This window comes from Hemicordylus capensis, chromosome 2 (assembly GCF_027244095.1).
Source record: "Hemicordylus capensis ecotype Gifberg chromosome 2, rHemCap1.1.pri, whole genome shotgun sequence".
Taxonomy (NCBI): Eukaryota; Metazoa; Chordata; class Lepidosauria; order Squamata; family Cordylidae; genus Hemicordylus; species Hemicordylus capensis.
In genome coordinates this window covers 156,875,791-156,889,213 of record NC_069658.1, presented here as the reverse complement: position 1 = coordinate 156,889,213, position 13,423 = coordinate 156,875,791, and the positions used below count along the sequence as shown (strand labels likewise).

The 13,423-nt window shown below is 46.7% G+C and overlaps 1 protein-coding gene across 4 annotated transcripts in view; it reads right to left on the bottom strand.

The window, feature by feature from the left end:
- Positions 1-3,864, bottom strand: part of LOC128345377 (rap1 GTPase-activating protein 1-like) — a 34,349-nt gene extending 30,485 nt beyond the window's left edge. For all 4 annotated transcript variants that reach the window (XM_053297245.1, XM_053297246.1, XM_053297247.1 and 1 more), the window contains exon 1: positions 3,723-3,864. The gene's annotated coding sequence lies outside the window, so the exon portion shown is untranslated. The remainder of the gene's footprint in view (positions 1-3,722) is intronic.
- Between the last annotated feature and the right edge of the window lie 9,559 nt (positions 3,865-13,423).

Sequence of the window (13,423 nt, the reverse complement as noted above, 5' to 3'; positions counted from 1 at the left end):
AAGAGTGAAAAGAAGCACTTTATTCAGAGATGGAAATACAAGTCAAGTGAGGGCACATTTTGTAAAATGCACGTCTACCAATTCTTCATAATGCTTCTGCAAGATTAAAGTTCTTGTTGGAAGTGAAGGACTTTGCGCTGTCTCATGTCTCAATGACATAGGAGGACAGACTAGTGGGTCAGAGGGCTAGAGAGGTCAAGACATTGGTCATCCTTTCTCTACTGCTCTGACATTATCCCTTTGGTATGTAGATTGCTACTCTCAGGGATTGACTTCCTGCCTGCTGCCTGGCCACTTCCTCTTCCTTCTCTTTCCTTTCTTTTTCCTTGCAACATACAATGCAAGCTCCTTTCTCCCTGCATTATGTATGCAGAGATGTAGAATCCATCTGCATCCAGCTATCTAGATAGAGTAGAGATACTATTTCTCCACTTTACTATCTAGAATGGAGTTCACTAATAAATGCTCCATATATTGATCTGAAACGATGAACTGGCTCCAGGTTATTTTACTCTTAGCATACACGCATGCCTGGGCGGACTCCGCTGTGTTGTGCCTCTGTGCACTCTGCTATATTAGAAGAGTATCTCTTACCAGAGAGAATTCCCAACAGTTCTTTCATTCTGAGGTATAACTGGGAATGCATTTGAGCACCCAGGTAAGTTGTGGGAGAGCATAATTCAGAATAACATGCCCTCATAATGGCAAATAAAAGGGATGGCTGTCTAAATCCAGAGTTGGAAAATAAAATGTGATCCAAGTAGCCATTTAAGATATAGATGAAAACTTGATAGTCCACTGTGCTGCAGAGGGCAGTGGACTATGGTTTTCATCTATATGTTAGATTCCAGAGCATTTAGCCAAGAAGGCGATAGCAATACAAAATGGAGCCCCTAAAGAAATATGGTTCTAAACAGCATAAGGAGAAGCAAGGATGGCATATCTTGATTCCCATCCAGACACGTCTTGGGAAGACAGAATTGCACATCCAGTCTGTAGTGCTCTGGCAGGGCAGGGATACTGACCAAAAAAACCCAAAAATGGGTTTTTCTCACAGCAGAGATTTCTCTGCCATTGTCCAGGAGGGGAGGTTCCATTTGGGTCAGCAGCATGTCTACATCTTCTCCCTTTTCATTTGGAAATCAATCTGGCTAAGGCACAAGAGGGCAGGTGTGTGTGCAGCCACCCAGACCTGGTTTGCATAACATAAGGCCCGGGGGCCAGATTCGGCCTGCAGGGAATATTTTACTGGCCCCCAGGTATCCTGCAGCAACATAGGAGCTGAAAACTGCCTTATCGCGCCATCCTATGCATGGTTTCTCAGAAATATGTTCCATGGTGTACCCAGTGAGGCTTACTCCCATGTAAGCATGCCTAGCATTGCAGCCTGAAAGCAACGACAATTTAGGGAGAGGAGAGGACTTGGCATATTTGGGGGGCCGGTTTGCACTCCAGGGGTCCCACTGACTGAGCAGGGACAGGACCTATTTTCTGGCCACTATTTCTTGGTTAAAACTATGGGTCTGTTGACAGGGGGAATAGGTCCACAAGTAACTAACGATATTTTTATTTTAAGGTAATAATGTGCTAAAAATTGACCTCGGCCCTTGCATGCCAAGTTGTGTATGGTTCTGGCCCACTAGGGCATTTGAGTTGTGCAGCCCTGACCTAGACTCTTATGACTTGCAGCATCTTCCAACTTCTTCCTTCCCCCCTAGTTCATCCACATACACGCTCCTGCACGCAGAGTGTTGCATATTTGTTTTTGGAAATATTTACAAGCTAACTACTCAGTACTCTGAGTAGGGCTGGCCCTATCATACACAGCACCTTTGAGGAGAGAGGAGTGCTTTTGGCATGCACACGCACACATACACACACACACACACCCCTCAGGTTGGTCTTTCAGTGTTGCCAAGTTGTGCAGCTTGTGCAAACTCAGCTCTTTGCACTTGCTTAAAGTTGACACCCTGGGCAACCAGTTGCCTTGCCCACCCCTAAGGCCGGTCCAGGTTCCAGTTCAGAAAGGTCTGGACCAGGCCATCTAGTGCCTGCCTGGACACACATGGTAGCACTAAGCCCATCACATCTTGCAGCTGCTGAGAGCTGGAGGTTCTCCAAGCTGATGATTAATAAATCAATTGAGAATGAAGGGCCATTTAGGTTTGTGTCACTTGCTACATAGGAACATAGGAAGCTGCTATATACTGAGTCAGACCATTGACCTATCTAGCTTCAGTATTGTCTTCACAGACTGGCAGAGGCTTCTCCAAGGTTGCAGGCAGGAATCTCTCTTTCAGCCCTATCTTGAAGAAGCCAGGGAGGGAACTGGGAAGTTGGAACCTTGTGCTCTTCCCAGAGCACCTCCATCCCCTGAGGGGAATATCTTACAGTGCTCACACTTCTAGTCTGCCATTCATATGCAACCAGGGCAGACCCTGCTTAGCTAACGGGATAAGTCATGCTTGCTACCACAAGACCAGCTCTCCTCTCCTCTCTCCTTGTTCTTTCACACTTCTCTGCTTCACACATTGGTGCTTCACGATTTAAGATTTAAGCAATCTAACTGAAAAAACAAGCAGAGTTCTGAGAATGATGATCTGTCGTAGATCATGGTTTTGTTTGCTCCACTTGTGACTACAAGTAGGCTTGTGACAATAAAAGATCTTCCTGTGCTGCCTTTCTTCTTTTATTTTGCCTGATCAACGGAGATGGATTTTGGGACAAGTTATTTCACTTTAACGAGTATTGTTATAACACTTTGACCGTTTTTAAGAACTTCTCCCAGTGACCCTACAACAACCACCCGCCGTCAGATTCCTGTTATTAAAGCAGAACTTTAAAAGAACCGCTCTTTGTCCGGTTTCTGTGTCAAACTGCAGGTGGCATTTGCAAGCAGAGGAAGCGTGTGATATTCAGCCCTGAGCAGTCTCTGAGATCCAAAGCACAGTTTGGATTATAATCAGCATTATTATTCAATACTCTTGATATTGCAGATGGGGACTGGAAGCTAAATGAATCTAAACTACTATCTTAGGAGGCCAACCAGTAAGTCCATATCTCAACTTAGCTATGACTGAGAATTTCTGAGTTCACAGCCCATGCTTTTAGGGCCATGTTTGTGTGCGTGTCAATGTAATGCGCCGTATGGCCCCGCAATTGTTGTTGTTGTTTTAAAAGTTAAAACAGTATCTGACAGGCTGCCCAGAATCAGGACAGTGACGTCCAGCAAGGGGATACGTAACCATTTCCCTTCACGCTACAGTCCCAGTGAAGATCATCCACCTGAAGCCAATGGGAACTTCTTTCCCAGGGCGAAGAGCAGCCTTAGGGAGGGCCTGATCTGGATGGGAACTGTGGCAGCGGCAAAGAGTTCAGCCCTGTCCCACACACCATGGCCCCAGGCCAGACTGCCCTTCCCTGCTGTACAGCTGGCACACAAGGGCTAATCGCATGCTTGTTCTCACATTCATTTATTTACCATACTTATATACCACCCAAAACTCACGCCGCTACACGTAGTTCGGCCCTTAGTTCACTGCCAGCAATGCCCCCTTCCCTCAGCCTCCTTGCCTGCGGGCTGCCTGTCCTTTAGCTTCCTTATCTCCTCAGACCTGTCCCCTGTTTTTAGCCATCCCCCAGGTGAGGCTTTAATTTTTCTGGGCTGGGCTGAAAATTGCTCAGACAGACAGTGCTGGAGGCATCAATGCAAAAGTACTGACCCGCGGAAGTCCTGCAGCTGGATTCTGTCCCCAAGGAGATCTAAGAACTCTAAGATGCCTAGAGACCAACAGATTGGAAGAGGTCAGTCTACATACCCCTACTAAAGAAAAGAGACTTAACAGATTGCGAAGACCATCGCGCAATATCCTTAATAGCACATGCTAACAAAATAATGCTCAGGATCATCCAATGCAGAATAGAGCCCTACGTAGAAAGGGAAATGCTGGATGTTCAAGCTGGTTTCAGAAAAGGCTGAGGAACAAGAGACATCATTGCTGAAGCACCCTGGATAACTGAGAAAGCCAAAGAATACCAGAAAGAACTCAATATGTGCTTTATTGACTACAGAAAAGCCTTTGATTGCATCGACTGAGAGAAGCTGGATTGGAAGAAGATGAGTGTGGTTGTTTGTTTGTTTGTTTGATTGATTTATATACCGCCCTTCCAAAATGGCTCAGGGCAGTTCACAACATGATAAAAACAATTAAAACAAATTAACAATTAAAATCAAACTATTAAAACACAATAAAACCAATAAAACAGCTAAAAGCCCTGAAAATCAGGGCAACAGTTTAAAACAGTTTAAAACAGTTAATCATTTCAAACTCTGGAAGGCCAGGCCAAACAGGTAGGTTTTAAGGGCTCTCTTGAAGGACAGCAAAGATCTCAAATTACAAATTTCTGCTGGGAGTGCATTCCATAGCCCAGGAGCGGCTACAGAGAAGGCCCGCCTCTGCGTCGCCACCAGACAACTGGAGACGGCAACTTCAGACGGACCTCCTCAGATGACCTTAATGTGCGGTGGGGATCATGTAGAAGAAGGCGCTCTCTTAGATAACTCGGACCTAAGCCATTCAGGGCTTTAAAGGTAATAACCAGCACTTTGTATTTTGCCCGGAAACATATCGGCAGCCAGTGTAGCTGTTTCAAAACAGGCGTCATATGGTCTCTCCGGGTTGCCCCAGAGACCAATCTGTTTTAAAGTTGGAGGAAGAAACATCAATAACCTGCACTACGCTGATGACACCACCCTGATAGCTGAGAATGATCTGCAAGCTCTAGTAATGGAAGTCAAGGAGCACAGTGAAAAAAATGGGACTGCAACTAAATGTAAAGAAGACTAAACTAATGACAACAGGTACAGCAACCAACCTCAGAATTGACAATGAAGACATTGAAGTGGTAGATAGCTTCTGCCTTTTAGGATCGACCGTCAACAGTAAAGGATCCAGCAGTCAAGAAATATGCCGCAGACTAGCACTTGGTAGGGTTGCAATGAAGCCCTTGGAAAGGATATTTAGATGCCATGACGTGTCTACACCTACAAAGATTAGAATTGTTCGGACCGTGGTTTTTCCCGTGACACTCTATGGATGTGAAAGCTGGACTTTGAAGAAGCAAGACAGAAAAAGCATTGACGCTTTTGAACTTTGGTGCTGGAGAAGACTTTTGAGGATACCATGGACAGCCAGGAAAACAAACACATGGATCATAGAATCAATCAATCCAGAATTTCCACTCGAGGCACAAATGACCAGGCTCAAACTATCATACTTTGGACACATTGTGCAAAGACCCAGCTCCCTGGAGAAGTACATAATGCTGGGGAAAGTTGAAGGAAAGAGAAGAGGACGACTAGCAGCAAGGCGGATGGACTCGATGACAACAGCAATGAATGTGTTGGAAATTCTCTGTGGTGAGAGAATCCCTTTCTCATTATAGCAGAGTGCACAGAGGCACAGCACAGCGGAATTTAGTTAGGCATGCGTGTATGCTGAGAGTAAAGTAACTTGGAGCCAATTCATAGTTTCAAATCAATATATAAGGCATTTATTAAGGAACTCTATTCTAGATAGGAAAGTGAGGAGTTAGGATCTCTAATCTATCTATCTATCTGGATGCAGATGGATTCTGCATCTTCTCTGCACACATGGTGCAGGGAGAGAGGCTTGCCATGTTGCAAGGTAGAAGGGCTGTTAGGGGAGAGAGAGAGAGAGAGAGAGAGAGAGAGAGAGAGAGAGGAAGCTAGTCCCTGAGATTAGCAATCTACATATCCAAAGGAATAGTGTCAGAGCAGTAGAGAAGGGATGACCAATGTCTTGACCCTCTAGTCCTCTGACTCACTAGTCTATCCTCCACTGTCTGAGACAAGAGACAGTGCAAAGTCCTTAACTTCCAACAGAATGCACCACTGAGAGACCTTAAAGGCCAAGTTGAAGACAGATCATCCTGGAGAGAACTATCTATGTCATCACTAAGAGTCGACACTGACTTGATGGCACTTAATCAATCAATCACCATATATTAATCAGAGGAATCGAAGCTAAGTTTCCAAAACTTACAGATGCAATAAGGAGAAGTGAAATTGCAAAACTTGCTGTGTTCCCTACAATCTTTGCACCCAGGGCTTCAATGTTAGCAATGCAGCATCTCCATCTCTATATAAACATATCAGCTGAAAAGAAGCAATGAATGTTAGCCACTGGCTAACATCAGGGGCTCAAGGAACACTTGGGCGGCCAGAGGATGTAGTCCTGCCAGTGGCTCCTCAGCCCCTGTGAGGCAGGGAAAGGAGCTCATTGTCAGGAAATCAAGGAAACTAGCCAACCCGCACAGAGCATCTGTGTGCTCTTTGGGGCTGGCTGTTCCTCCCTCCCTCCTGCCCCACTCTCCCTCTCCCTCCCCCCTATGTCCCACACTCTTGCCTCCTCCCCTCCCTCCTACCCCTCCCCTCCCTCCTGCCCCACTCTCTTGCCCCTCCCTCTCACACCACTCTCTTGCCCCCTGCCTCCCCCTCCCACCCCTCTCACTCACCCTCCTGCCCTCCCTCCCTCCCTCCCACTCTCTCTTGTCCTCCGTCCCCCTCCCACCCATCTCCCCTGCCCTCCCACCCCTCTCTCCTCCTCCTGGCCCAGTCTCTCCTGCCCTCCCTCCCCTCCCACCCCCTCTCCCCCTCCTGCCCCAGTCTCTCCTGCCAAAGTCTCTCCTGCCCTCCCTCCCCTCCCCCTGCTCTTCTCTCCTGCCCCACTCTCCTCCCTGCTCCAACCTCTCCTGCCCTCCCTTCTGCCCTCCTCCCTCCTCATCCTACCCTCCCTCCTGCCCTTCCCCTCTCCCCCCTGCCCCACCCTCTCCTGCCCTCCATCCCTCTCCCCCCTGCTCCCCTCTCCTGCCCTCCCCCTCTCCCCCTGCCCCTCTCCCCCTGCCCCACCCTCTCCTGCCCTCCCCCTTCTTTCTGGATTGCCTGTAGGAGTTGGCGATAGAGGGCACTGCTTTGCAGTGGTTTTGCTCCTGCCATTCCAGATGGTGGAGCTTGGTGGTGGTTGCTCTTTGAAATGGGAAGTATTGTATGGAGCCCCTCAGGGCTTCATTCTGTCACCTATGCTTTCTAACATCTACATGAAACTGCTGGGTGAGGTCTTCAGGAGATTTGGTGCAGGGTGTTATCAGTATGCTGATGACACCCAAATCTATTTCTCCTTATCAGTCGTCGTCATCGTCATCATCATCAGGAAATGGCATTAACTCCCTAAATGGCTGCCTATGGGCAGTAATGGGGTGGGTGAGAGATAACAAATTGAAGCTGAATCCAAGCAAGATGGAGGTGCTCATTGTGGGGGATTGGAATCTGAGAGATGAGTTAGATCTTCCTGTGCTGGATGGGGTTACCCTCCCCTAGAAAGGACAGGTATGCAGCTTGGGAGTGCTCTTGGATCCAGGCCTCATCCTGGTATCTCAGGCGGAGGCTATGGCCAGGAGTGCTGTCCATCAACTTGGGCTGATTCGACAGCTGCGTCCATTCCTTGAAGAGAATGATCTCAAAACAGTGATGTACCTAGTGTAAGGCCCAATCCGGTCAATTTTATATTGAATTAGCGCATAGATAGGTTAGCCATATTGTATTAGATAGATGCTTAACTTGAGTCTGTTTGCTCGACACAGTTTAGGCCTTGATCTTGGCATGAACCCGTGAGTGAACGCCAAGTTCCCCTGTTCCAGCAAATTTTCCATGCTGTCAAGAGCAGCCCCCATCTAGAGCTTCTGTCTAAAACTGGAGAAAATCGGCCTGTCGGCTCAGGCACACTTCCTCATTTTTCAGTACCTCAGATCGAAAGTACGCCAAGGCTCGGTGTTCCATTTGAAGGGGGGGTCACTTGGCCCACGCCTTGTTCCTTTTCCACATCTCCCCTAGACAATGATATTAAATGTCAAATGGAACAGGTTAGCCGAGGGTCATGAATGGTCAAGACCCCTTCTTCATCCAATCACTATTAGATGCGTAGGTGGGAAAGGAGAGGATACTTAAAACCCTAATTTGAGGATAGAAAAAAGGGTCTCTCTCCCTCAGGGAGGGTGGCTCAGGCACGGCACACAGGAGGAGGAAAGCAGGAAGTTGATCCGATCAATCAATTTGACGGCACCAAGCATCTAGCAAAAAGAGGAACAAGTCGAGGTTCCCTTGGGGTATAGTATATTGTGACCGCAAGGGTCTGGCGGATCTGTCAGTGTCTCTAGGCTGTTAGTTTTGTGACTGCTTTGTGTGAGAGAAATAATTTTACTGCATGCTGTATGCTGTGATTCATCTAAATATTGGTAAGAAAATAAATCTGTTTTGATTAAATATAATCTCTTCACTTCTCCTCGTGTCTTCTTGGGTCTTGGGATTCTTGGCAGCCAGTACCATCAGAAAGGACCCACGTCTATGAATGTGGGGATTTTTGGAGCCCTCATTTATTCCTGGTTGCAGGAGTTTTGGGGGAGTCAAAAATCTCTTACACTCGTACGAAAAATTCAGTTAGTTCAAAATGCGGCAGCCAGACTGGTCTCTGGGGTAACCTGGAGAGACCAGATTATGCCTGTTTTTAAAGAGTTGCACTGGTTGCTGATATGTTTCCAGGCAAAATACAAAGTGCCAGTTATTACCTTTAAAGCCCTGAAGGGCTTGGGTCTGGGTTACATTAGAGAGTGCTTTCTTCTGTATGATCCCTATCTCACGATGAGGTCATCTGGAAAGTTCCATCTCCTGTTGCCACCGGTACGTCTGGTGGCGACTCAGAACCGGGCCTTCTCTGCAGCTGCTCCTGGCCTATGGAATGCACTCCCAGCAGATAGCCACAATTTAGGCTCGCTGTTGGCCTTTAAGAGGGCCCTGCAAACTTGTTTGGCCTGGTCTTCCAAGGTTTTTAAATTGTTTGGGCGTGTTTTAATTGATTTTAAATGCTTTTGAATTGTTTTTATATTGTTTTAAGTACTGTGTTTTAGATGGTGTTTTATGTCTTTTTAAATTGGTTGTGCACCACCCAGAGCCTTTGGATGGGGTGGTCTATAAATGTAGTGTATAATACAAAATTTAAAAAGCATTGATCCAGTTTTCTCCATGTGCAGATTCTTTGCTGTTTAAGAAGATATGATTGATCAGAAAAGCTCTTTCCACATTCCAGACATTTATATGGCTTTTCTGTGTGTACACATTGATTGATAATTAAAATAATTAAAATGTTCACATTCCATGCATTTATACTGCCTCTTGTGTGCATTCTCCAATGGGCATTAAAGTCTGGTGTGCGATTCAAGCTTTTCTCACACACTGGGTAGACACTCCTTTTCATTCCTATTTGTTTTGCTTGCTGAACTGGAATTTCATGAAAGTTGTCCCCCTGGCAAGCCATGGATTTCCCCCTTCACATCTCTGGTTTCCTTCTGGCTTTTGGAGTTTCTCTTGATTGCTGAATTGCCTTCCACCTTTTGAAGCTGGTTTCTGTCTGACGATATTGCGTGCAATCTGTTATCATTCTTGCTGTCCCACCCACTGGTTGCCAGAGAAGCTACATTCCCCCAATCCTCCTCTCTGTGCAGGACTTCTTGGCCTGCTTTTAGCAAAGCTGGGTCCTCCTCAGTGAAATGCAAAACCATCTACTTCAAGGGTATTGGATCCTGAGCTGGCTGCACAGCAGCTGTTTTTGTGCACCTCCAAAGAAGAGATGTCATTCCATTACCCAGTGAGGTCTGGTCTGCTGAGAATGAAGAGACCCCAGATTTTGATTCCAATTTTAAAAGGCCTGCTGCACAGGAGCAATGGTATTCTTTTAAACATTATTCTAATGACTTCCATCTGCTGGACTTTGAAAAAATGGAACAGGAGTCATTCCATGAAACTGATTGGCATACGATTTAGGACAGACAAAAGGACTTACAGGTGAACCCCATTATCCACAGATAGCGGCGTATTGCGGCAATGGGAATCCGGGGCTTAGGTTCCTGGAGGCTGGGGAAAGGGCAAAAATGGCAGGAAATGAGGGGAAATAGCAAAAGTAAGTGCCCTATCAAAGTCTCCAGCCTTCCAGGAAAACCGCCACCCCCACCCTCCGCTAGTCCCAAATTGGCCATTTGTCTTCTTTTTTAAAAAGAGCCACAAAATGGCTCCTACTCCCAAAATGGCAGCCGGAAATGACTTTGGGGATCATTTCCAGCCACCCTGGACATGCAAAATAAACCCGTTCTTCACCTGTTTTCCCTGCGTAAGCCGAGGTCGGCTGTCAATCACTTGACAGCAGAGACACGAAAGCATGGGTGTTGGATCTGCAGATAGCGAGGTTTCCCTGTATTCATGCACACAGCAGCACTTAATCAGTCTTTGGAATTTGCTGCCACAAGGTGTATTGATGGTCTCTAGTTTAGATGGCGTTAAAACAGGATTAGACAAATTCATGGAGGACACATCTATCCGTGGATATTGGTCTTGAAGGCATACCTCCCTTCTTCCACTGTTTCTCCCCACAACTGGCATTCAGCACCCTACTGAGCCTAGAGATAGCATATAGCCTCTCCCTCCTGCTTGTAGACTTCTGGTTGGTCATGGTGGGCAACAGGATGCTGGGCTAGATAGCAGGGCCAAATAAATCAGCACTGATTTGATTTGGGGATCACCTTGGTGCTTCAGATGTGTTCTCAATTCAGTTTGATGCTTCAGGGGAGCAATCCAATTTACTTTGGCCCTGTTTGATGGAATCACTTCAACTCGAGCCTAAGCTTTGGCCTGCCTCCCTTCGCCCTCACTACTCCCCAAAGCCCTGCACATTCCACAGGACTTCTTTCATCCTATGCTTGCTACGTGGCGTCTTCTTTCAGTCTTGAATGAATACCAAAACAGACCACCTCTTCAGAGCTTGGAGCAACATGTATGGGCTTCTCAGATGATCCAGGTACTAATCAGGACCCAAGCAGAAGAATTGGTGCAGCGTCGTGGTTCCAACCACAAGCTAAAAACCCTTGGCTGCAGTGTTCCCTCTAAGAGAGATTTCCAGATGTTGACAGCTCCCAGAATCCTCAGCTGCAATGGCTTTTGCTTGGGGATTCTGGGAGTTGTAGTCAACAACATCTGGGAATCCCTCTTCTAGGGAACACTGCTTGGTTCCAATCTCCACTCAGTCATGAAGCAGACCTTTGGCAGCCCATTGTCCACTAGCCATGGCTCCCCCAACTGGCAATATACTAAACTATCTTACAGGGCTATTGTAGGTATACAACATTAGATGGATAAGATGGGCAAATGTTTTTACTTTTATTCCCCCACCCCCACCTCCGGCTTTCCTCCAAGGATCCCAGAGCAGAGTACATGTTATGTCTGTCCTCACAACGAGCCTGGAAGGTACACCCACTGAATTTCACAGCTGCACAGGAATTTAAACTTTGTCTCCCTATTCCTAGTCCAAAACCCTAAGACCTACACCACACTGGCTCTCAACACTGAAAAATATGCACAATATCACATCTGAAGGTGCCTCCGTACTTTTATGGGCCTGGAGAGAGTGCAGAATTGGAGACACTGAAGTCTGAAGCTACCTCGCACATGAAAATGTGTGCTCTACCACCCAACTAACTTTCAAGAGCTTCTTCACTAATTGTGGTATTAAATTTAGGCTTACAGGTACGAATGTCATTATGTGCACTTGCTCTGGAGTAAGTTATTAGTCAGTAGTAATTGCCATAGAGACAAAACCATCTCCACTAATGGTGGAATGAAATGAGTGAGTGGATGTGTTTTTCCTTTCCACCTATTGAAGGCACTCTCCAGACTAGAGCCATAAATGCTCCCTGATGGCAGACACACACCATCTATGGAAACCATGTGCTATTTTATACCAATAGACCTCGCCCATTCTGGTCTTCCGTTTTTGAAAGAGAGAATTGTTACAGAAAGCGGCAAGTAATTCTCAGGGAAGCTTTAGAGGGGATTTTGCTGCACTCTGGTTTATCCAGAGAATCCAGTATAATTGTAGAAGCAGCAGCAGGCAAAGGCTAGTTAGGTTAAATAGATGAGATTATGAGAGAGATTGTCACGGTCTGGTCTCAACCAGCCCCATGATCTGACCAGCTTTACTGCTGCTGACCCCAAGTGGAATTCCTTATGTTTCCTGGCTGTCTCCACTTGGCAGCCCATCAGCCTTCCGTCTCTCACTCAATCTAGGCAGGGTGGTGTGGCATTTAAGCCTGGGGTGGAGAACACAGACAGAGACAACACCAGAATTTAATCAAGAGGTGAAATCTTTACTTGAGAGGGAAAAATACCAATTTGAACGTAGCTTTTGCAATGTTTAACAACCATAAGAGCAAAGAAGAAGAAGAAGAAGAAAATGAGATAAGCCCATCCAGCAATTATCGGACACTCCACGCTGGCCCTAAGAGGCACCTCACCAGCAGCTCTTCGTCAGCCCACTTGGCTTCCCTGCAAGCCTGGCTCTCTCTCTCTCTGCTCAGCGCTGCCTTGTCTGGTTCTGCTGCTATCTGTTCCTCCAGCTGCTCCAAGAGCAATCCAGCTCCTCTGTGTGATCTTCAGCTCTTCTTTGCGATTCAGCTCCTCCAACTGCTCTCCTGCTCCCTAAACTGTTCCAACCTCCCCTTTGAATCCCTGGAACTCTGCCCACCTCCTGAGGGCGCTTTCCAGATTAAACCCTAAAACAATGTCTGATCTGTTCAGTGTGCTTCCATACTTCCTGTGTTGTGACACCGCAATCCCTGCATAATTTCAGAGTGTAATCTGGAGAGCGCCCTGGATTAGCCAATCAGGGCAAACACAAACCAGAACTTAGGGGGGGTGGGGCAGGGATGAACACCAGCCAGAAAAACAACCCTGGGGTAAGGAAAAGGTCAAGGTTTCATCTACTCCAGCAACGCAAGTGGGGAATGGACAGCCATTTTAAATATAAATCAAAATAAAGACCAAGCAAACCTACAACATGGAGTTTTTGGCCCCATTCTCCACAGAAGTCAAGGAGGATATTGTGGGGACTGAGTCAAATGCTTTGCAGAAATCAAGGCACACTTTGTCCACAGCATCCCTGTCCTCTACCAAACTAGTAACTCTGTTAAAAGAGGAGGAGAGATTACTCCAGTGTGACAAATTCATGCTAGCACCTACTAAACACCAGATTCTCTTTTTGCTGTGCTCACAGACAGACTGCTGGCAATACTTGAAACATTCAGCAAAATCACTGAGTAACCTTTTCCTGGATTGTATCACTTCAAGCTGCAGATGTGTGATTTGTGCATCCCTCCCCACAGAAGATCCCTGCACATCGAAAAATAGCTCTGAAGGGAAAGGGTTAGACTGAACCAAGAGTGCACATCACCCTTGACCAATTGAGCAGTTTCCCCTGCATTTTATCACACCACCTGCCAACTCCTGGCAACCACAGAGCCATGT